Source organism: Silene latifolia, chromosome 1, assembly GCF_048544455.1.
Source record: "Silene latifolia isolate original U9 population chromosome 1, ASM4854445v1, whole genome shotgun sequence".
NCBI lineage: Eukaryota > Viridiplantae > Streptophyta > Magnoliopsida > Caryophyllales > Caryophyllaceae > Silene > Silene latifolia.
The window spans coordinates 77,911,434-77,936,050 of NC_133526.1; positions in this window are offsets into that span (position 1 = coordinate 77,911,434).

Below are 24,617 nucleotides of genomic sequence, written 5' to 3' on the forward strand. Positions count from 1 at the left end.
GACCTAGAGATTGAGACTGATGTCAGACACATCTTTGAGACTTTGGGGATGATAGGGCTATACCGTCTCAGGAAACATTCGTATGCCTTTTCGACCCTTGAGTTCATGAGTTCGTTTAAATACGACGCGGTGGGGAAAACTGTGGAGTTTTGCCTTTGTGGACATGGGCCACGGGGGCGCTTGGGAACAAGCGTTTGCATTTGTGGAGTCGCCACCAATTTTTATGGGAAATTGGAACCGTTCGAATACCTCGTGCCATGTCAAGACACAAAGTAGTGACATGAACACCAAGAACTCGTTACCCTTAGCATTCTATGTCTAGTATGACTCTCGTGGATGCCAATGAACACGGATGTTCATAGAGATCTGGAGTAAGGGGTGAGGGTACGTATTAGGAAGCTCTTTTGATCGAACACCTAATCCCGCCCGCCTCGATAGCGGCCTCTACTAATGATTAGGGAAATTATCTATACTCGATATATCGTCGATTATATGCATGCAATGCAACACCCAAGTTTTGATCCTAGCAGGTGAAGAATTAAACTAAGTCGGTGAACAATTAATTTAGCATACAATTGGGTCGAAATTGGGACTTAGATTCAATTACATGTGAAAACATACAAATGATACAAAACACAATGACAAATACAATAATGGAAAATTACAATAATAAAAATTATAATAATTACATCGGGTTTAGCGATTTATGTCGAAAATACTCTTAAAACGGATAATTTAAGAAAAAGAACAAAGGAATGAATTAACGAACAAATCATTAGGCGATAATACGGTTAATAGTTAATTATACGTAAACTAATTAATCAGGTCAAGGCAGAACGGAAGTTCAGAGACAGAAATCAACCTAGAACAAGCGCAGCAGGACTGCGCCCTTTGGAAGAGGCGCAACAGTTGCTGCGTCTGTTCCAAGGGTGAGTTCTGGCTGTGAAGCCGAAACTGCAAATCGTTAATGTTAATTGATTATTTTAAGGATTGATTATGATATCTAACTCGGATAGAAGTGATTTAATGGATTAATTACATGCGAATGAGTCATAAAGGCAGTAAAACACGGATGAAACGAATACAAACGAATTAATTACATGGATGAAAAGAATGATTAGTGACATAGATGAACTAATTAGATTAAATATGACAAATTAATGACAAACTAATGACGAATATGACAATAGACAGATGAAAATATATCAAAGATCGAATTCCAGAAACTCAATACGAACGAATCGAATCTCTACAACCCGAATTGATTTTAATGACGAAAACCCGCAAATATTGGATTATAAGGGATTTAAGGCGGGATTAGCGATGAATTAAACGTATTAATGATGATAGACAATATACATGTGAAATTATTATGCTATTATGTCAAAGAATTGAAGAACAAGCGAAAACAAATAAAAGAAAACGAATTTACAGAGGACGAAGGAAGAAGAAAGGAAGCAGGAACTGCGCCAGCCTCACGAAGAGGCGCAGCAGGTACTGCGCTCCTTCGAAGAGGCGCAGCAGTTGCTGCGTCCTTTCTCGACGGTTATCTTCTGGTAAACCGTAAAAAGGGTTTTAAACACGGTTTTAGAAATCGGTTTTAATAAGTATTTTCGACATAAACCTTACATTAATGATACAAAAAGTAAATAATAATAAATAAAAGAGAGATTTACACCCTCAGACTTACATGTTTGACAAAACGAGATGAACTAAGTTTACGATTAGCGATGCTCGACTCGAATGTAACGAAAGTGCCCTCGTAGGAGGAAAACGATTAAGATTAATTAAGTTGATTGATTGTGGAGTTGGTCAAATTGGTCGGTCATGCAAATGAGGCTGGTACTCAGAAGGATCCGAGCTTACGTGGTCGAATGTTCAAGCACGTAGACGCCAAAAAGTAAGAACGTGGTCTAGAATGCAAAGGGAGAAGAGAAGGGCGGACACTCGCGTGAGAAATATGAGGAGCGAAGGCTCCTATTTATACTAATCACGTGAAGGAATAGGGTTTTCGGAGAGACTTTGGAAGTGAATCTCGAAAATATATGAAAAAGATACGAAAAACACGCAGAAAAGGACCTGGGAAGAGGCGCAGCACCTGCTGCGTCTGTTCCCAGGTGGTTTCCTCCTGCGGAAGAAAGATTTCCGTGTTTAATTTATGGAATAACGGGATTATCTTATTTTCCTTAATTTTTTGTATGAATATTACGGGAAATTGTTTACCAAAGATTAAAAGATTGTGAAAGATTTATAAAATATGGATTAGAAATATCCGGAACATTCAAGAACATCCTGACTCGGGATTTAACGGTTATCAGAAAATGAAGACGGTTTTAGGCCCGGACTCCAAATGTACTCTAATTACTGTCAAAACGACCGTATCGGCACGTAGATGACAACTAAGAGGTAGACATCAGTGTTTGAGCAATCACTTGACGATAAACTTACGAACTGTCACAAATCGTTCCGCGTACCAAACATGCGGCCCAATCATCACCGGGTGGTTTGCGGGAGGTGCAGAAATGATGAATTTGATCGACAAAATTAGGGTTTCCAACCCTAAAATGTCGAAAATTTGGGGCTTTTCCCCCAAATGATCTTGCCTTGCAAAATTGATTTTAGAAATGGCTAATTGGTAGTATTAGGATCATAACCATGTATTTGTTTCGAATTTTCATTGAGTTTTGAGCATTTGAGTGAAATTGAGACGGTTTCACAGCTAAACCGTAAATTGCTTCGAAAATGGCCTTAGGATTGCCCATTTGCGATGAAACTTGATATTTGGAATCCTTGGATGATGGGTAAACTTCCTACCATCTCGAAATTTTGGTTTGTGACGGCTTTTTCAGGACACTTTTCTAGGGCATAATCGTCGTTATAACGAAATGCTGCCGAAATTTCGACTTGAACCCATGACTAGGCTTCAACTTAGGCTTGACTTGACCCAAATTACCACATGAGTGATCGGGTTTGTGGGAATAAGGCCAAAGATGGCGAGAGAAGAGCGATTTCAGGGCTTCCGAAAGCTCGAAAATCCCTTAACTAAGGCTTGTCGTCACTTGACGCGGCCTAAATTTACCTTAACGTTGCAGGTGACGAGGCTTCTACTTCTGGGAGAGCTCCCATGGAGATAGACACCACTGTTGACCCTTCTCGTGCTATCGAGGAGGCTTTGGAGGAGGCTTTCACCGCTGCGGTGATGGCTGCTGAGGACGAGGTCCGAGAGGAGGAGGCTGCTGAGAAGGAGGAGGCCCCGAGGCGGGCCAACGTTGGGCGAGGAGGTCATCAGCTGAGGGGAGCACCTGCGTGGGCTGAGACCTGGGACAACAGGCACTTGCTTTGGGCTGCGGAGGGTCACCTGTCCTATAGGACGGTGAAGAGCTTGGTAATCTTGAATTCATTACTCATCACTCATCTTCTTTCGCCTCATTTGCTCATATCTCTTCCAATTTTATTCAAACTAAAGATAGCTTTTGTTTCAAATCACAATAGGAGGCCGGGAACATCAGATCGTTCTCGGGCTATACGACAGCTATGGAGTGCTACGAGAGGCTGTCGGCGGAGGAGCGCGCCATGATCGAGCGGGGAGCGTTTGGTGCCTTGGTGCAGGCTTGGAGGGATATCGCGAAGAGGAAGCTGCGGGCTAACCTTAGCCTGGTCCGCGCTTTCTTGGACCGATTCTGGGATACGACTTCCACTTTTTACATGCCTTTTGGTGAGGTGGGAGTCATGTTGGAGGACTACGGCATGATCTCTGGTCTGCCGTGTGGGACTGAGGTGGTGGAGTGGCCGGAGACTGCCATGAGGGTGGACTCGGCCGAGGCTAGGAGGTTGATCGGCTGGAACTTGTCGCCGAAGGCTGTTATTGTGCCTTGTCTGGTGCCTAGTTCTTATGTCCGAGACTACTTTGCGGGGAAGACCCCGGCGCTGGTGGTGATCGACGGGAGAGAGACGGCTCCTCCTCCCTGTACAGTTGAGCAGAGGGCCCGCTTGTGGCTTTGGTGGTTTCTGTCTTCGATCTACCTCCGAGACAAGGGAGAGAGGCTGTCGACGAAGCTTCTTCCCTTCCTTTCTGACCTGAGCTCCCTAGGACGTTGGGACTGGGTCACTGCTGGCTTTGCGGTCCTCATCCGCTTCATGAGGGCCATGGTTCGTCCGGAGTTGATGGAGAAGGGGACTTCTCCTGGTGCTGTCGGCCCTGGACTACTGTTGGAGGTATGAACCTTCATTTAGACTGAGATCATTTCCTTTCCTTATCGAATTACGAAAGATCGTTTATTGACTATCTTGCTTCACAGGCGTGGGTGTACTCCTACTTTTCGAGCCTCTCGCCCAAGAGGACGGAGCCGCTGGAGAAGGCCTATCCCGTTGTGAAGGATTAGGTGATGTGTCGGACGAGGAGCAAGCGTTCCTCTCACGGTGTTTACCGGCGGGACGTGAACGCTCTTCAGCTGGACAGCTTGAGCATCTCACTTATATATGTTTTGCTTCTTCATTACTTTTTAACCGATCATAAGAATGATTCCTTGTTTGTCTTTCCCTAGTGGGTGCCCAGGCCTTGGACGGAGTACGCTGGCGCGCCTCCTTTTGTGGCTGAGGTCCTTCGACCTAGGAGCTCGAGCCGGCTGCTGTTGAGGACGTCGATGGGTCCTGTGTGGTACTTGGGCGAGCGCTTGGCTCGTTAGTGCTCTCGGGATGTTTTGACGGTTCCCATCGATCCTCCTAGGACGATGTTCAGGGAGCCTTCTGAGGCTGAGAGGGAGGATGACTTGGCTGGCGTTGGTGGTGACGCCCTCCTGCTTCCTGGTAAGGACTACTCGGCGTTCCTCTATGGGAGGTTGGCGTACTGGCCGGTTATGGTAAGCATCTTACTTTATTTTCATTTTTAATGATTTTGAGAATACGATGAAAGATCATCTATTAATGAGAAACATTTGAATTTGCAGGAGGTCGAGGCGGCGGGCATCGAGCCCGCAGAGTACCCCGAGACCCTTGAGTACACTGACGCGACCGGGAGGACGACGATCTCCGAGTTGCGTGACTTTGACGTAGCTGTGACGGATGCTGGCCTGGACGACTGGCAGCATCTAGTTCGGAGGGTAAGTCTCCAATTTGCATGGTTTTTTGTGTAAGAACACATTTGATTGAACTTATCCAATTATTAAGAACTTCTTTTTGAAAATGCAGGTTGCGCCGTCTCGGTTTGTGGCTTTATGGAGGGTAGCCAACCGGCTGCGAGCTACTGCCGTCGAGGCACTTGTCGGCGGTCGAGGTCGTCAGGTATGAACCTTTCGTTTATGTCTTTTCTTCCTAATTTTGATTTTCCAACTTTCTTGTAATTGCTTGAAATGGTTGACATGAGCCAATTTGTTGTTTGTAGGGGAGGAGTGAGCTGGAGCGAGAGTTGGCCCAGTCTCGGGAGGAGACAGCTCGCTTGTTGAGGGAGCTCGAGGTTCGTGACGCCGAGGTTGCTGCTCTCGAGGCGAGAGTTGCGGAGTTAGAGGGCGACCGGTAGTAGGCTCGTTTTGTTGTTGTTTGTATCTTGCACATTTATACATTTTATGACCTACATTTTTGGACATTTTGGATTTTGCTTGGGGCTCGAGCCCCCAGTTTGTTGTACATTTTTTGGTTGTATATATGATGGCCTGAGTGCCTTTGCTGCTGGGTTGTGTTGCTTGTACCTGCAGGTTAGCTTTGAACAGGTTTGGTAGATGACGGTTTACGCCGTCATGCTGCCGAAATTTACATAGAACGTACATTTGTATATACATATGGCCTAAATTAGCGCGAAACAAATGACTCCAAAGTGCCAAAAATGTAAAAAATGCAAAAAATATGCCGGAAATGACCGGACGGTAGGGAGGGTTACCCCTTAAAAAAAGGAAAAAAATAGAGATCTATAAGTTAGAAATGTAATGTAGGACGGGAGTGAAATGTATAAATAAAAGGGATAAATAAAAGAAATATATATAAGTTTGAAATAAATTAAAATGAAAATATACAAGTGTGCTAAAATGACAAAAATGCTGATATTGCCTCGAAATGCGTGCCCGTGAATTTAGGAAACATGGATTATGGCAATTTTGACGTGTTTACCAAAACAATAACCCGTAGGAATAGGAAATTATTCGCTAAGGTATTTAGGAAAGATCCAACGCGGAAAATCACAGAAACATTGTTGAGGAAGAGGCGCAGCATGAGATGCGTCCGTTTGAAGAGGCGCAACAAGTGCTGCGCCTGTTCCCAGGTGTATCCGTTCTGGCGGATTTTAGGAAACAGATTTTAGTATAAATAGAGACGTCGATATAGCTTTTATTCACACAATTCTTCCGTCTTTTCTTCGTCTTATTACATAAAATTCTCAATACAATCACTCATCATGAATACTTTGGAGATTCGTCTAAAAGAGTGGACCAACGAGTTTTCCAACATGGAGAAGCACGATATGGGTGCTTATAATCTTGGATCTTTGTTGAGCTTGAAGCTTATCAAGGTTGTCAAACCATTCCTAGATGCTTGCCTTGATTACTGGGACCCGAATTATCATGTTTTTGCGTTTCCCGGAGGTGACATTTGCCCATTTCCTGAAGAAATTGCTGCGATCGGTGGGTGGGACCCAGAACACTTGCCTGCTATTCCTTCTACTTCACAAGGGTATAAGAACCAATTTAGAGACTTGCTTGGGTTGACAAGAATTGAGGTGGACCGTCTAGTGACCTCGAAAGGAGTGCGAATGTTGGACTTTATTGACCGATTCATTAACAAGGCCGACCCCACCGTTTCTTATGTTGCTAGGCAAAGAGCATTCGAATTTTGCTTGTTGCATGTATATGTCCTTCAAGGGCATGTTGATGAAGACTTGAGAGGTGATCCCCGTCTCCTGGGCCTAGTTGAGCAAATGGAGCTGCGTAGGAGCCCAGCCTGTTTATGTTTAGGAGAGATCCTATTGGGCTTGGATAATAGGAAAGCCAATCGTGACCTACCGTATTTGGGAAGTCCCGTTATTCTGCAGGTAAAAGAACACTTTTTTTTTCTTTTTTTTTGTTTTTGTTTTGTTTTTTTTTATATACCTGCTTTTGGTAGGTCTGGCTTATGGAGCGTCTTCGATTGATCGAGCCCCCAGTTCATGTTCCTTCTTATCACGCTCGTTCGATTGCAATGAGGACCAGGCTTTACATGGTGGACTTCACTCGAGTCTGCAATTATTAGGAGAATAAATTGAAGAGTGATGACGGCCCCTTAATTAGGTGGATTGTACCATGGTGGCACCTCAAATCTGTCACTGGAGTATCTTCCTTGGTTCCCACCCGATCTGTGCGTATTCCTGGCTTGGAATTCATGGTATGCATCTTCCCGGAGAGGCTAATGAGACAGGTTGGATTGAAGCACATGATCCCGAAGCTTGACACTGTCCCGCAGACTGCCGTGACGCTTACTACCGAGAGTCGAAGGGAGTGGGCCATTAAATGGGCTCAGAGAAATGTATGGTTCTTGAACTCTTCTGTTAGTGCCTTATGGGTGTCGGACTCTTATCTGCGGTGGAGGAAAGCTACTACTCCGGAGGAGCGCGAGAGATTGAGGAAGCGCGAGCCTGTTGACTACAAGGTGCGCGAGGTGGAAAAGGAGAAAGAGAAGCATCTGACTGAGGGAGAGGAAGAAGCCGGGTTTCAAGTTGTTCATCCTTCGAAGAAACCGAAGACCTCTCCTGCCGTGGACAAAGTGATTGACAAGAATGGGAAGGCTAGGCCTCGAGAAAGACCGTTGGTGATTAGGTCCGAAGTGGCGCAAGAGCGTCCGGCTCGGGGTCGTGACAAGAAATATGACAAGAATGACAAGGGCAAAGGAAAGATGGAGGAATAGCCCAAGTCTTTATTATTATTTACTATTATTATTATTGTAATAAGAAGGTGGGGTTTTTAGAATCCTAGCCTATTTTTATTTTTATTTGGCATTATTATTATTATGTGACGTATTATTATTATTAGAAATGAATGAAATAAAGGAGGTTAATTGGTTATGAAACCGTTTGTGATTTTTCATTCATTATTCTTGTCGAATTCCAAATGCAATAGCAAATGTCCTTCTATTTACATTTTGAAATTAGTGGGTTGTATCCCGTGAAGGATTGCCTACGTATTCATTTAAAAATGAAATCAAACCCTTGTGCGTAGTTCGAGTAAATGTAAAAGAATAATTGTTCTAAGCAAGAGCTTGTAATGAACTTAGAAGATAAGCATGAGCTTTTTACTTACTCTAGAGGTGCGAATTTAGTTTATTGGATGATATGAGGATGACAAATTGTCAAAATGCAAGAGCAGAGTGACATTGGCTTATTTCAGCTTGGCCAGGTGCCGTTTATTTAGTGCCAAAAGAGCGACACATGAGGTTACGCGAGGCGCGTTTTTGTTCCTATTCTAGGCATAATACCGTTTTAGTTGGTCAAGGTTTGTTGGGTTGGCAAATTCATTCCCATCTAGGTCTGTGATCCTAACCGCATCCCCTGGAAGTATGGACTTGACTAGAAATGGTCCGGCCCAATTAGGTTTGAATTTTCCCCGTGGATCGACAGGCAAAAGTTCTCTAACCGACTTGAGTACTAAGTCTCCTTCCTTGATGTTCCTTGGTTTGACCCTTTTGTTGAAGGCTCATTTGATACGTGCTTGATAGGTTTGGACATTATGTAATGCGCGTAGCCTACGTTCATCCAGGAGGATGAGTTCTTCATATTTATCCCTCTTCCAATCGGCTTCCGGGATTTGACTTTCGAGTAGGATACGCAATGATGGTATTTCCAACTCGACTGGCTGTACAGCTTCCATGCCATAGGTCAAATAGAAAGGGGTGGCCCCAGTGGGCGTCCTTACAGATGTACGATATCCCCACAAAGCAAAGGGTATTTTGCTTGGCCAATCTCGATAGTTGTCAATCATTTTCTTGAGAATTGTGATAACGTTCTTGTTTGCCGCCTCTACCGCGCCGTTAGTCTGTGGTCTATATGGCGAAGAGTGGTGATGCCTAATTTTGTACTTGGCTAGCAATTGCTCAGTCTCGGCTTGGAAATGTGATCCATTATCACTAATGATCTCATGTGGGCAACCGTATAGACAAATGATGTAGTTTTGTATGAACTTTGCCACGTTTTTAGCCGTGAGACTAGTGTAGGAAGGCCCTTCTACCCATTTGGTGAAATAGTCGATTGCCACTAGGATGAAATAGTGACCTCCTGTTCCGGCTGGGGTTATCTTCCCAATTATGTCAATTCCCCAGGCAGAAAATGGCCAAGGAGATGTCATCGTATAGAGCAATGAAGGAGGGACATGTTGTACATTCCCGAAGATTTGGCAGTTGTGGCAATGTCTTACATATTTGATGCAATCGGATTCCATTGTGGTCCAATAATACCCCAAACGTGTGATTTTCTTTGCCATCATGGGCCCACTCATGTGAGGACCGCATTCTCCATCATGGACTTCTTCCATTACTTTCCGTGCCTGTGAATGATCAAGGCAACGTAGGATTACACCAAGAGGTGTTCTTTTGTATAATTCTCCTTGCATGAGAACGTATTGGGAAGCTAGTAGGCGTATAGCACGTTGTCCCCTTTTGTCCATATCCGGTGGATAGGTACCGTTGAGCTTGAAATTTAGGATTGCTTGGAACCATGGTTCTTCTGTGATTTCCTCTTCATCGGTGATTTGGTGGACATAAGCTGGCTCCGACCGTCGTTCGATACATAAAGGCATTTCCACCATGTCATCTGGCATATTGATCAAAGATGAAAGTTTTGCAAGAGCATCTGCAAATTGATTTTCTTCCCGAGGTAGGTGTAGATAGGTCACGTGATCAAAGAATTGGGCAACTTGGTCTATTCTGGCTTGATAAGGTGCTAGGCTTTCGCTCCGGATTTTCCAAGATCCCGTAACTTGATTGATGATTAGGGACGAATCCCCATGCACTCGGAGGTTCTTAATGCCTAAGCTCACTGCCGCTTGTAGTCCAATGAGATAAGCTTCGTATTCTGCAGCATTATTTGTCACCTCGAAGTCGAGTTTGACAGAGATTGGTGTATGCTCGCCTTCAGGAGAAATGAGCAACACTCCTATTCCAAATCCTCTTAAGTTTGATGCTCCATCAAAGTAAAGGTCCCAGGAGTCTACATTGGTTTGGAGTATATCCTCGTCTGGAAATGACCAAGTATCTATTGTTTGTGCATCATTGATGGGATTTTCTGCAAAGAATTCGGCAACGACGCCCCCTTTTATAACTTTTAGAGGCACGTATTTGAGATCGAACTCTGAGAGCATCAAAGTCCATCTTGCTAGGCGTCCGTTGAGGACGGGTTTCTCAAAGAGATATTTGACTGGATCCATTTGGAGTATATCTTGACGGAGTAGCTAAGCATGTAGTGGCGTAGCTTCTTCGTTGCCCACACAAGAGCGAGGCATGTCTTTTCGAGTTGTGAGTATTTACACTCGTACTCCAAGAACTTCTTACTAAGGTAGTAAATAGCCCTTTCTTCTTTTCCTATGGTTTGAGCTAGCATGGCGCCCATGGCTGTTTCGGTTACTGTGAGATACAAACCAAGAGGTTGATCTCGTTGAGGTGGCATGAGCACTGGTGGTTTAGCTAATATCTCCTTGATTCGGTCGAATGCCTTCTGACAGTCATCATCCCACATGGTGTGATCCGTTTTCTTGAGCTTCTTGAAGATAAGTTCACAAATCATGGTGAGTTTCGATATGAATCGACTTATATATTGTACTTTACCCAGGAATCCTCTGACTTCTTTTTCTGTTTGAGGTTGTGGCATTTCGATCAGAGCCTTGATTTTGGAGGGGTCTATTTCTATACCTCGTTGGCTAACGACGTATCCCAGGAGTTTGCCAAATGTTACTCCGAATGCGCACTTCTGAGGATTGAGCCTCATGTTGTACCTTCGTAGCCTTGCAAAAAATTTGCGAAGGTTCGCAATATTCCCCCCTCTGTCCTTGGACTTGACAATCATGTCGTCTACGTATACCGCAACTTCTTTGTGCATCATGTCATGCAAGAGTGTAGTTGCGGTGCGTTGATATGTAGCCCCGACGTTGATTAACCCAAACGGCATGACCGTATAGCAATAGGTTCCCCATTGAGTGACAAAGGCGGTCTTATGCATATCTTCTATGGCCATTTTGATTTGGTTATAACCCGCATACCCATCCATGAAGGATAGTAACGCGTGGTCTGCGGTATTGTCCACCAATATGTCGATATGTGGTAGAGGGAAGTCATCTTTAGGACTTGCTTTGTTTAAGTCCCTAAAATCAACACAAACACGGATTCTCCTATCCTTTTTGGGTACAGGTACTATGTTGGCTACCCAGTCAGAGTACTCGAAAACTTTGATGAACCCGGCTTTGAATTGCTTATCGACTTCTTCCTTAATCTTGAGAGCCCATTCTGTTCTCATTCGATGAAGCTTCTGTTTCACGGGCTTGAAACCTGGTTTAATTGGGATTCTATGTTCGGTGATATCCCTGTCGATCCCTGGCATGTCTTTGTAGGACCAAGCGAAAACGTCTTTGAACTCGTGTAGGAGGTCTATGAAACTGGCCCTTTCGATGGGGTTCAGGGTAGTCCTTATCCTAAGTTCTTGGGGTTCTAGTTCGGTTCCTACATTGATGGGTTCGGTGTTCTCTATTACTGGTCCCCCTTCCCCCTCTTGTAGTATTTCTTTGGCTATGTAGGGAGGTATCTCAATTGAGTCCGGTCCTGGTCATCCTCGCATCATCGTAAATGAATTGCACTCAAGATAACACAAAGAGTAAGCAGAACCTGATTTATTCCTATTAAAGTTTGAGAAAAGTTGAAACAAAGAAGCCATCTGATCTGTGGTCAGCGGTGGTAAAGGGACAGTTGTTGGGACATTTCCTGAAGTACTGTTACTATTTGAGGCTAAGCTAGGAGAAACAAAGGGAATCGGGGTGACGACAGGAGGAGACTCCTTAGTGACTTCTCTAGACTCCGACTCTGACTCCGACTCCGACTCTGACTCGAATTCATTGTCTTCTGGTTCTCCTTTGAACATCTCTCCTTCTCCAGTGGTGAGCTTGAAGAGTCTTCCTTGATTGTTGGTCCATTTGATTGATTTTCTCCATCCTTTCTGCTGGTTTGCGTTTGTTTCTGTGATTAACGCGGTAGGGTTGAAGTGGTCGTCTTGAAGTATCATGGTAATGATCTCATCCTGCGCGGCTCTAACAAATCGATCTTCTCCAAACAATAGACTAACAGCTTGTTCGTCCAAGCAAGGTGCTTGACGAGCTTTGACGGTAGGGACCGTTTCTGGAGGAATGAAGTAGCAATCGTGAAAGATCTCGATTCCGGCTAGCTTCCTTTCGAGATAGTGCCAAGGTTCGGGAAATCCGTGAAAGAGTTCTAGACTTCCTTCCTTAACAAAGTATCCATTTAGCGTAGGGAGATAGGGTCGCATTTGGACTCCTACGTGCTTACGGTTTTGAAATTGAGCGAGCATCTCGAGAACTTCCTCTTTAGTGGGTTTGTACCCTAGTCCAAGTGGTATTCCTTTTGAGTTGCCTTCCTTGTAGGGTGCAAAGGTGTTTCTTCGGATAGGGTTCAAAGGCATTCCAGGGAAGTATCCCTGGGACTTGAGTATGTGGTTGACCACCAAGTTGGAGTAGGGATCGTAGTATAGGGGTGCCAATTCACTTTCTATGACACTTATGCTTTGAAAGCCCCCAAGTTCATATACCGGATCCGCAAGGACTTGATTATTTGACTTCTTTTCGATTATCGCCTTGAAGGGTGACGAAGTGATCATCACCACTTTGCCATTTAATGGGATCTTGATCTTTTGGTGAAGAGTGGATGTTACCGCTTTGGAAGCGTGAATCCAAGGTCTTCCTAGAAGTATGTTGAAGGAAGCCTCAATGTCCACCATTTGGAAGTTAACCTTTCGCTCAATTGGCCCTGTGGCTATGGTTAAGTTAACGAGTCCTACGACCTTTCGTCGTGTACCATCATATGCGCGAACACCTTGATTGGTGAGGGTCCAATCCGACTCTTTCATGCCTAGTTTGTATGCCTTTTTCAGGGGTATGACGTTGACCGTGGAGCCATCATCAACCAAGGTCATTGGCACATTCTTCTTTAAACAAATGACAGTGATGTAAAGAGCCAAGTTGTGACTAGCACCAAAGGGTGGCAAATCTTCATCTGAGAAAGTAATAGGATTACTTAACTTCGGTGATTCTTGGAAGACCAAGTTGACTACATCTTCGGGTGTGGAATTATGTGCTACATTTAGTTTGGTCAAAGCTTGCAGTAAAGCTTGGCGATGTGGGAATGAGCTTGCTACTAGTTGCCAGACTGAAAGATCAGCCTTTGTCTTCTGTAATTGCTTGAGCAAATGATCAATGGAGTCATCTTCATTATCATTTGGTGTGATAACGTTGGTTGAACCGTTTTGAGTAGTATTTTGATATGGGTGCCCTGAACGAGTTAGGTGGTCCACATCTTGGTCTTCACCATTTTGGACTATTTCCTTGACTAGGGAGTGTTTAATGAGATACTCGTCTTCATCATCATCGGCCCATACTCCATTGATCGTAGCTAGTTCCCTCATTCTCATGATTTCGTCCTCTAATTGTGTGATTTGGTTGACTAGTTTATCAACCACGGCGACTATTTCTTGCATAGTATCATTTTGAGAGAAGATTAGTGGCGCATGTTCTTTAGGTGTCGCATTGGGGTCATGTAAAGTTGTCATCACATTTTCCAATTCCCAAACTTGCCTATCAACACTCCTTGCCCATGTGATGAAGTCGGCGATGGTAGGGGAAATGGTAGAGTAGAATCCTTCATTCTCAATTGCGTGGATTTCATTTTCAACTGGAGAAATGAGGTGTGAACAATCTAAGGTAGATTCTTCACTTGTGATCACTAGAATTCCAAGAGGATTCTGAGTGTTGTTGGGCTTACCTCCCGGTGGTATTGGTAGTTGGCCATCCTCAATCATGTCTTGAAGCACATTTTTCAACTTGTAGCATTTTTCTGTGTCATGTCCCTTACCCCTATGATATTCGCAGTACGATTTCTCGTCCCAGAACTTGGACTTCTTTTCAGGTTCGGGCGTAGGTCCTATGGGTTGGAGTTTGCCTTGTTTCATTAGCCTTTTTAGAGCATTGGAGTAAGTGTCCCCAAGATTTGTGAATTTCCTTGGTGGGGTACTTTTCTTGGATGGCTCGAGGAGGTTAACTTCATCGGTCTTGCTAGTGGAGCCGTAAGAACGACTTGTTGAGCCTTGATATCCTCGACCTACCATTTTGGACAAGAGCCCTTTACGGATGTCGTCTTCAATTCTCGTCCATAGTACGGTTAAGTCCTTGAAAGTTTTGATGTTTTGGTATCTCAAATGGTTGGCATAGATGGGCTTTAAGTTGTCCACGAATTTCTCCACTAGGGTAGCCTCATCTGGGCGTCCAACTAGTTGGGTACTAGTCTTCCTCCACCTACTTAGGAAGTCGGTGAAACCTTCTTTGTCATTTTGGGTAAGAACCTCCAGAGTGCGCATGTTAACTTGGATTTCAGCATTATCCGCATATTGCTTAGCAAACTCGATCGCGGCATCTTCCCAAGTAGCGATCTTCTTGTGTTCTAGAGAGTAGAACCATTGATTTGGGATGGTGTCAAGAGATGAAGGAAAGATCCTTAAGAACATCTCGAGTTTAATGCCTTTGATAGACATGTAGTCCTTAAAAGCACGGATGTGGTTCAAAGGGTTTTCATGCCCCTTGAATTTAGGGATATCCGTCATGTTGAAGTTGGTTGGCAACATGGAACTTACGGCCTCATACTTGCAATTATTCTCCCTATAAATGTCATCCCCTTTAAGATACATCAATTGCTCCTCTAAGTATTGGAGTCTTTTCTCAGCTGCAGACATTCCCATGGGAGGATTTTCGTCCCTAAAGTCATTCACGAAGTCATCAACGACTTCACTTTCTCGAGGAGGCAACCTCGCTTCTACGGCATAGATCCGGCCTTCGATGGTGTCAAGGCGATCATACACTTGGTCTTGGGTAACTTGGATTTGAGCTAGCGCAGTTAGGATTCGATCATTACCATCTTGGAGTTGATTGAAGTTCACGTCACTTGTTTCAGGCATCTTGGATACTGGATAAGAGATCGACGACGAATCAAAACACGATCGATCATTCTAGCACACTTACTAAGAAAGAAAATGTTTTGACTCGTGAAGTGGGTGTGTGCCACTTGTGTTGGTGAGCTTTGAAGAAATGACCAAATTTGAAAATGTGTGTCCCAATCAACTATAGTGTAGTTGTAGGAGTGGACTCGAAGTGAGGTTTTGAAATGGGCTTGGGCCCGAAATTTGACTCGACAAATGGACAGAGTTTTGACTCGGTTTTGCGCTAATCATGGGCCTTTTTCGAAATTTACATTTTTAAAAGGGATTTTGATTTTGCAAAAATCGTCAGGTTTCGTTTAGAAATGGTGATCACGTTAGGTACAAACATTTATACAAGCATTATAACGGGATGCTGAGTGCATTTAAAAGGGTTTTGGTTTAAAGGGTGGGTTGCCATACCGAACAATCAAACCCGAAGTCTGTGGAGAGGCTCGTACCAAACAAGAGTAAGGCCGATTCCTAGTCCATTTCCTCAAGTAGTGAAGGTCCTTGATACAAACAAGAGTAAGCATCATGGTATGGAAGACGTCAATCGCTATCCATCCTTAGGCCCAAATAAGAATTAGGACCGTTTAGACGGGACGATTGGTCGAATGGGTTGGGTTGGGCCTAGGAAGGCCGAATAAAACGATCTAGGAAGACCGAGTTATGAAAACCGACAATTGACTTGTACAAACCATTCCCTAACCTTGTTCAAGTTTCACCCTTTTGGCTACACGTAAGTGTATTATCCCCAGCGGAGTTTCCAAACTGTGGACATGGGCCACGGGGGCGCTTGGGAACAAGCGTTTGCATTTGTGGAGTCGCCACCAATTTTTATGGGAAATTGGAACCGTTCGAATACCTCGTGCCATGTCAAGACACAAAGTAGTGACATGAACACCAAGAACTCGTTACCCTTAGCATTCTATGTCTAGAATGACTCTCGTGGATGCCAATGAACACGGATGTTTACAAAGATTTAGAGTAAGGTGTGAGGGTACGTATTAGGAAGCTCTTTTGATCGAACACCTAATCCCGCCCGCCTCGATAGCGGCCTCTACTAATGATTAGGGAAATTATCTATACTCGATATATCGTCGATTATATGCATGCAATGCAACACCCAAGTTTTGATCCTAGCAGGTGAAGAATTAAACTAAGTCGGTGAACAATTAATTTAGCATACAATTGGGTCGAAATTAGGATTTAGATTCAATTACATGTGAAAACATACAAATGATACAAAACACAATGACAAATACAATAAAGGAAAATTACAATAATAAAAATTACAATAATTACATCGGGTTTAGCGATTTATGTCGAAAATACTCCTAAAACGGATAATTTAAGAAAAAGAAAAAAGGAATGAATTAACGAACAAATCATTAGGCGATAATACGGTTAATAGTTAATTATACGTAAACTAATTAATCAGGTCAAGGCAGAACGGAAGTTCAGAGACAGAAATCAACCTGGAACAGGCGCAACAGGACTGCGCCCTTTGGAAGAGGCGCAGCAGTTGCTACGTCTGTTCCAAGGGTGAGTTCTGGCTGTGAAGCCGGAACTGCAAATCGTTAATGTTAATTGATGATTTTAAGGATTGATTATGATATCTAACTCGGATAGAAGTGACTTAATGGATTAATTACATGCGAATGAGTCATAAAGGCAGTAAAACACGGATGAAACGAATACAAACGAATTAATTACATGGATGAAAAGATTAATTAGTGACATAGATGAACTAATTAGATTAAATATGACAAATTAATGACAAACTAATGACGAATATGACAATAGACAGATGAAAATATATCAAAGATCGAATTCCAGAAACTCAATACGAACGAATCGAATCTCTACAACCCGAATTGATTTTAATGACGAAAACCCGCAAATATTGGATTATAAGGGATTTAAGTCGGGATTAACGATGAATTAAACGTATTAATGATGACAGACAATATACATGTGAAATTATTATGCTATTATGTCAAAGAATTGAAGAACAAGCGAAAACAAATAAAAGAAAACGAATTTACAGAGGACGAAGGAAGAAGAAAGGAAGCAGGAACTGCGGCAGCCTCACGAAGAGGCGCAGCAGGTACTGCGCTCCTTCGAAGAGGCGCAACAGTTGCTGCGTCCTTTCTCGACGGTTATCTTCTGGTAATCCGTAAAAAGGGTTTTAAACACGGTTTTAGAAATCGGTTTTAATTAGTATTTTCGACATAAACCTTACATTAATGATACAAAAAGTAAATAACAATAAATAAAAGAGAGATTTACACCCTCAGACTTACATGTTTGACGAAACGAGATGAACTAAGTTTACGATTAGCGATGCTCGACTCGAATGTAACGAAAGTGCCCTCGTAGGAGGAAAACGATTAAGATTAATTAAGTTAATTGATTATGGAGTTGGTCAAATTGGTCGGTCATGCAAACGAGGCTGGTACTCAGAACGATCCGAGCTTACGTGGTCGAATGTTCAAGCACGTAGACGCCAAAAAGTAAGAACGTGGTCTAGAATGCAAAGGGAGAAGAGAAGGGCGGACACTCGCGTGAGAAATATGAGGAGCGAAGGCTCCTATTTATACTAATCACGTGAAGGAATATGGTTTTCGGAGAGACTTTGGAAGTGAATCTCGAAAAGATATGAAAAAGATACGAAAAACACGCAGAAAAGGACCTGGGAAGAGGCGCAGCAGTCACTGCGACCCTTGGAAGAGGCGCAGCACCTGCTGCGTCTGTTCCCAGGTGGTTTCCTCCTGCGGAAGAAAGATTTCCGTGTTTAATTTATGGAATAACGGGATTATCTTATTTTCCTTAATATTTTGTATGAATATTACGGGAAATTGTGTACCAAAGATTAAAAGATTGTGAAAGATTTATAAAATATGGATTAGAAATATCCGGAACATTCCAGAACATTCTGACTTGGGATTTAACGGTTATCAGAAAATGAAGACGGTTTTAGGCCCGGACTCCAAATGTACTCTAATTACAATCAAAACGACCGTATCGGCACGTAGATGACAACTAAGAGGTAGACATCAGTGTTTGAGCAATCACTTGACGATAAACTTACGAACTCTCACAAATCGTTCCTCGTACCAAACATGCGGCCCAATCATCACCGGGTGGTTTGCGGGAGGTGCAGAAATGAGGTATCTACAGCCTTATGAACACGAGTTTCCTGTTGACCATGGACATGTTTGCAACTCAGGTTGGCCTTGCTAAACCCGCCAAGGGAGCTCTTCGGGATATACCATCGGAGTGTGGTGTTAGTAGTCTTATGCCTTGTCTTACCGGGAAATCAGCTCCTACTTCAAGTAACATGTTGATTAATGATGTTCAACATGTCACTTTGAAGATCTTCCTTCGTGCTTTGACATTCCTTCTTTACGAGAGAAAGGACGTGAGTAAGTTGAACTCACATGAGCTGATGTTGTTGATGGCGTACCTTAACCCCGAGCAGTCTCAGATAGTGACCTTTAGTGCCCCTGCCATGGTGTGTGCCAGTCTAGCTTTGATGGCCTCGTCTGACACTAGATTCTTGAGTTGTGGTGCCATTGCCACACGTTTAGCAAAGAGGTTTACGTCCTTTGAGGCCTCCTCGGCCTATACTTTGTTGACCACCACAGTGCCTACCTTAGACCGTCAGTATTTCGTCGACCATAAATGGTTGAGAACCTTGGAGGATGGTAGTTTAGCGTGGAGGGTGTGGGGTATGATTTGGATGCGGATACCAGGTCCTGAGCACCTCCAAGTGACCGAGCCTTTACCCGCGGCAGTAGTATCTGCCGATTCTGACGAGGATGAGGAGGAGGAGGAGCGTCCTGCGAGGCAGACGTACCTCATTGACCCACAGCTTCTTCAGGTTATGCCCGAGTCAAAGAAACGGGAGAATGTGAGGGAGGAGAAGGACCGACCTAGAGTGGGGAGAGGGCCACGTCGAGTGCAAGAGAGGGAGGCTGAGACACAGCCACAACAGCCAGTACCACCACAGTACCCGTTCCCTGGTTACCCTTCATTTGATACCCCGGAGACGCGTGAGAGCTACCTTGCCGAGAGAGTGTCTTCTACCTTGACACTTCAGAACCTGCATGAGATGGCGTATGTCCAGGGTATTAGGACCTCGGGACCTCATCCGGTTTGGTGGAGGGGAGTCGGGGACATCAGCGTGGTTTTCCACTCTTATGGGGTGGACATGTCTACTTGGGGAGAGCCTCAGTTATACCCCTATGGTGGTTTGAACCCTTGGTACGTTAGACCAGATGCTGGAGCCGGTGGTGATGCGAGTCTTGGTGCGTCAGGAGCAGGCACTTCGAGTGGTGGTGGTGATGAGGATGTAGTGATGGATGAGCAGCAGCAGAAGTGATGATACTCCATTTCTTTCTTTAATGTTCGTAGTTCATGATGGATATTAGTTCGTTTTCGGTTGGTACTTTTGAACTTGGTTTCTATATTGGGCCACACGGCCGTATTTTAACGACTATTGCACTTTTATGCAGGATTTGTGGATCGGGTTAGCATCCCGACTCGTGTTTATGTGATTATATGCTTTATGTTTGAGGTTTTGGGGACTTTTGGACTTGTGGCAACTCGATCGAGTGCCCCTCATTCGATCGAGTAGCTGCAGGTGTGCAATTGGAAGAGCATTCTGATCTTGAGCTACTCGATCGAGTAGCTGATGAACTTGATGCGTGTCCTAAATATTATGTTTTACACCCTATTTTACACGTATTTTAGAGCTCAATTATGTAGTTTATGCTACTATTTTCCCTATTTCCGTCTACTTTCGTGTTCTTGTGTAATATTGCAGAAACGCGAAGAATCCAGCGGAAAATGAGCCAAATCCGTCCCCGAGTACTTGGCATATTATTTGACATGAAGTATTTACTCAAGAAACGAACTTGGTGCGCGTTTCGAGGCCTGAAAAACAAATTTACGAGAAGATGGCAGAAGCATAACTCCAGTAGAGGCAGTCGATCGACTGACATACTCGGTCGATCGACCAAGGAAGCTGAATCTTAAGTATCAAGTCATAAGCTACTGTTCACATCGTACTTAGGTCGATCGACCACTGTCCTCGGTCGATCGACCGCTATTTTAATCTGACGCGAATTTGGAAAACGAGAAAGCCCAATGTAATTAGGTTTTAGGAATAAAAGTTACGTAAGACTATCAATATAACGTAACCTGAGGTTTCAGAAGAGAATATCAAATTAATTAGGGTTCAATACACAGAAGTTGAATTTTGGATTATTTCATTAGTCTAGATTAGTTTTCATCAATAAAGTTTTCTTTTCGCATTGGGTTTTGGTCTTTTCTCTTCAATTCTTCTTTACGGTATTCCTCTGTTCCTTTGTTCAATTTCGTTGCTTTAATTCTTCTGTAGTTTAGAATTGCTAGTTTAGATTTCCCAAAGCCAAATCCTCGTTTCATATTAGTTATTTATTTAGTTAATTCAATTATGAATTCAATTGCTTTATTTGTTAATTTTATTGTTGTTATTATCACCATCATGAGTAGCTAAATCCTACGTGCTAAGATGTAGGGGGTCTGTAGGTTAGACGGTTTCGACAATAGGTAACCTGTTATCGGGCTCTGGTCGATCGACTGACTTCGTTGGTCGATCGACTGGGTCCGTAGGTTGATCGACCGCCCTCCATGGTTGACCGACTGCCACGTGTTAGATTAGCTTCTACTTTAATTAATTTAATTGCTATATTTGACGAATCGAGTGCACGCGACTAGTTGAATGCTTAGGAATTGACCGACCCGATAGATTGAAAGATAGGGGAGGGAAATAGACTACTTAATTAAGACGACTAAATTAATAAGATCGAGAGATAAGTTAATTTAGGCTTTAAGTATCATTAATCAAGAACGAAAGTTAGTATTAGTGAGACTTAGGGACCCGTAGCTTAGGCCGAAAGGTTGTTACCCGTTAAATTGGACCGAGAGGACTTTTTATTTTCCCGTCTAACATGCTTAAATTAGTTTACAGTGAACCGACCATCTTAGCATCCTTTTAATATTTGATTTCATCTATTTTCATCTATTGCTCATTTATTTGCTTTAGTTTAGTTTTGATTTTATTACCTTTAGTTATAGAATCATTCAAATCAAACCCCCCAAAACTGTTACTTTAGACTTAAATTAGACAACTTTAAATTGCTTGCCTCCTTGTGGTTCGACCCTGACTGCCACTATCTATAGTAGTAGTTTGGATTATAAATTTTATTTTTGATACTCCACGACGGTATCAAATTTTGGCGTCGTTGCCGGGGAGGCAATTGTTTAGTTTTTAGTTGTTTTTATTTTAGTCTTTTTCTTAGCTTAAGGGACACCTGTTCCTTAAACTATTCTCATATCCTACTTGTAGTTTCCTCTTATGCGCAGGTCACAGGGTGGTGAATTACGACCTTTAGATCCTGAGATCGAGAGGACATTGCGTGAGTTGAGACGATCATCTAGAGTATTGCCGACAGAGGAAGAGCTGAGTACTCTGTCCAGTTATTACGAGAACGAGTTATTTGAGGAGGATCCACCTTCGTCTCCTATTTCTACTTCTTCAACTGAGACCGTTACATCTCAATATATGGCTGAAGAAGCAAGTATAGCCAGTCACTTCGAGCCAAAAGCTGAGAATCTCTATAAGGGATTCGCGTTGCCGGCTGGGACGGATAGAAAATTCGAAGCGAAATCGTCCTACATTAACTTGGTTGAGAGAAACCAATTTGGGGGAGCTGAAAATGAAGATGCAGCTAAGCATATGGAGGTATTCATTGACTACTGTTGTTCCATACCTGTTGGAGCTTGTGTCCTCCACAAATTAGAGTGATAACATTTATAAATCTCTTATGGGTTCACAAGGGTATACTTCGTATTTTATCAGTTGATTAACGATTACCTAATAACGGTTGGCTTGCTAGAAAGTTTGACGTTATTATCATACAGATGGCGGTGATCAACTGGTCCCTAAATGTCACACCTAAAGGATGTGTTTGAGAGATGTGATTATGGAAATGTAATCACATTGATGCCTTATATGACTAAACAGTTAGTCAATGTGTTGATGAGACGATTATTTAATGCCGATTAAATAATATTAGCTGGGACGAATTAACTGTCAAATTCGTAAATTGAATATAATAAGTTATATTTAATTAATGTATATAATGTTAGCTTGGATGAATTAATATGTTAATTCGTAATTAAATGTAATTGGTTATATTTAATAAGCTAATTATAAATATGTAATATTTATAATTAAAGTATATATTATACAATATTGTCACAGACCGGCATTAATAAATCGACTGCAAGCTGTTGTGTATAGACTTATTAATACGGAATTAAATCAATGACAATTTATATATATTACATTTTATACGTTTTGTAAACTACCAAAAATAAGGAGATTTAATCACCTTTTTTTAGTAGGTGAAGAAACCGAAAATAACAAGAGATATGCTCTTATTATTTCGGTTATTTTGGGCCGAAAAAAGGGAAGAATAATCTACCCTATTACTCACCTAATACTTGGTTTAAGTATGTGAGAGGTAGATCATTTTCTAACCTAATTCTAACCTAGCCTCCATCTCATCAAAGAAAAACACAAAACCTAAAATTAATCAGTTAATTTGTGGATCGATTCTAGCAAAATCAAAAGGCATTTATCATATCATCTTGGGTGCAACGATTAGGCGAATATCAACTTTGATATTGTTCTTAGGCCGTTTTTGCTAGGACCGAAGGTTATTTCTTAATCCTTTACGATTTTGTTTATGCAATTTATTTTATGACTAGCTTTCATCATTATAAATTTCGTTATAATCCTTAATATTAAGGGAAGTATACAGATAAATCCCACAAGTGGTATTAGAGCCAGGGCCACGAATTTTATTTTGATGATTTTCATAAAAATTGGATGTAAACATTTTTTTAGGGTTTCGAAAAAAAAAATAATAATGGCACGGCTGAGATTTTTTTTAATGCCGAATTATTTTTTTTTCGGCCGGTGTTGTTCTTGTTTTGTTGTTTTGATTCCATTTGATTTATTCATATTATTGTTTTAATAGGTTAAAATGATAATACAATGAATTTGTAGATGTGTTGATTTAATAGAAATTAAATTGATATGTAAATGGAATTGCTTGTTTCTTTGATGAAAAATTGTTTTTGCTATATAGTTTTTGGCATATACGGTTAATCATGTTTAATTAATTCATAGGCTAATCATGTTCTAATAGCAACTATAAACGATTTTCTTCATCGAATTTTTGTTTTAGGGCATTTTTGCCGCAAAAGAGAAAAAAAAAGGGCATTGGGTTGTTTTTTTTAACCGAAATTTTTTTTTTTCCTGTTTCTGTTACTGTTCACGCATGGCAGATTTTTAATAAAAAAAAAAAAAATTGTTTTGTTTCGGTTTTTACAGAAAAACCGTGTTTAAAGAGAAAAAAACAGGCTGTTTTTTGTTTTTTTTTTGCTGTTTTGCCGAAAAAGAAAGAAAAAAAAAACTTGTTTTTGTTTTTTTCTGTTATGCCGAGAGCAATTTTGAAGAAAATTTTTTCTGTTTTTTTCTTTGTTGTTTTTGGCCAATATTAATTATACATTACATTTACAATGTATGATTAATTGTTGTTAAACGGTTCACAATTTTAAGATACCTAATTATTTTAAAGAAGTTTAAAATATTGATGGATTAAATTCATATTACAAGTTTAATGTGAATTAAGATTGAAATTAATTTGATTAATTGAGGAATTGTCACATAATTTGATCAATTAAATAGGTGGTTTGGAAAATTAATCTACATAATTAAAGAATTATGTCTTGTATGTTTAATTTTTTTTAGTTGATGCATTTTATTTAGTTGAATGAATCGTTGAATGGTTTTATTTACGTATTTTTGCAATCGGTTGTAATTTGTAATACCTAGTGTGACCTTAGTCAATTATGTTTTCGTAATGAAGGAAACATAATTTTTATGTAATTTGAGATCTCGAATCTCCTTTATTTTTCTTTAGTTTTTGGGTTTTGAAATTAGAATGTAATAAATAGGTTTATTATGTAAATTTATTTATTGTAATTTTCAAAGAAGACTAAAGATGGAGATTGGAGCTCACTCCCGCTACATGGATCAAGATGGAACATCAAGACAAGCTTCTCGGGTCCATGGATGGATTCCAAAGTTGTATTTATGTTCATTTTGATAGGATAGGCCACACTAGGACTTTATTTTTGTTTTACGTTTTACCGTTCTTATTGCTTTTCATTCACATGCTAGTTAATGCATCATATTCCGCCTAAAACCAAACCACCTACTAAAATGCATGAAAATTGACACAGATAGGTTGTATGTTAGTTTTCATAGACATACAGATGTCACATGTTTATTAAGCCATCACCT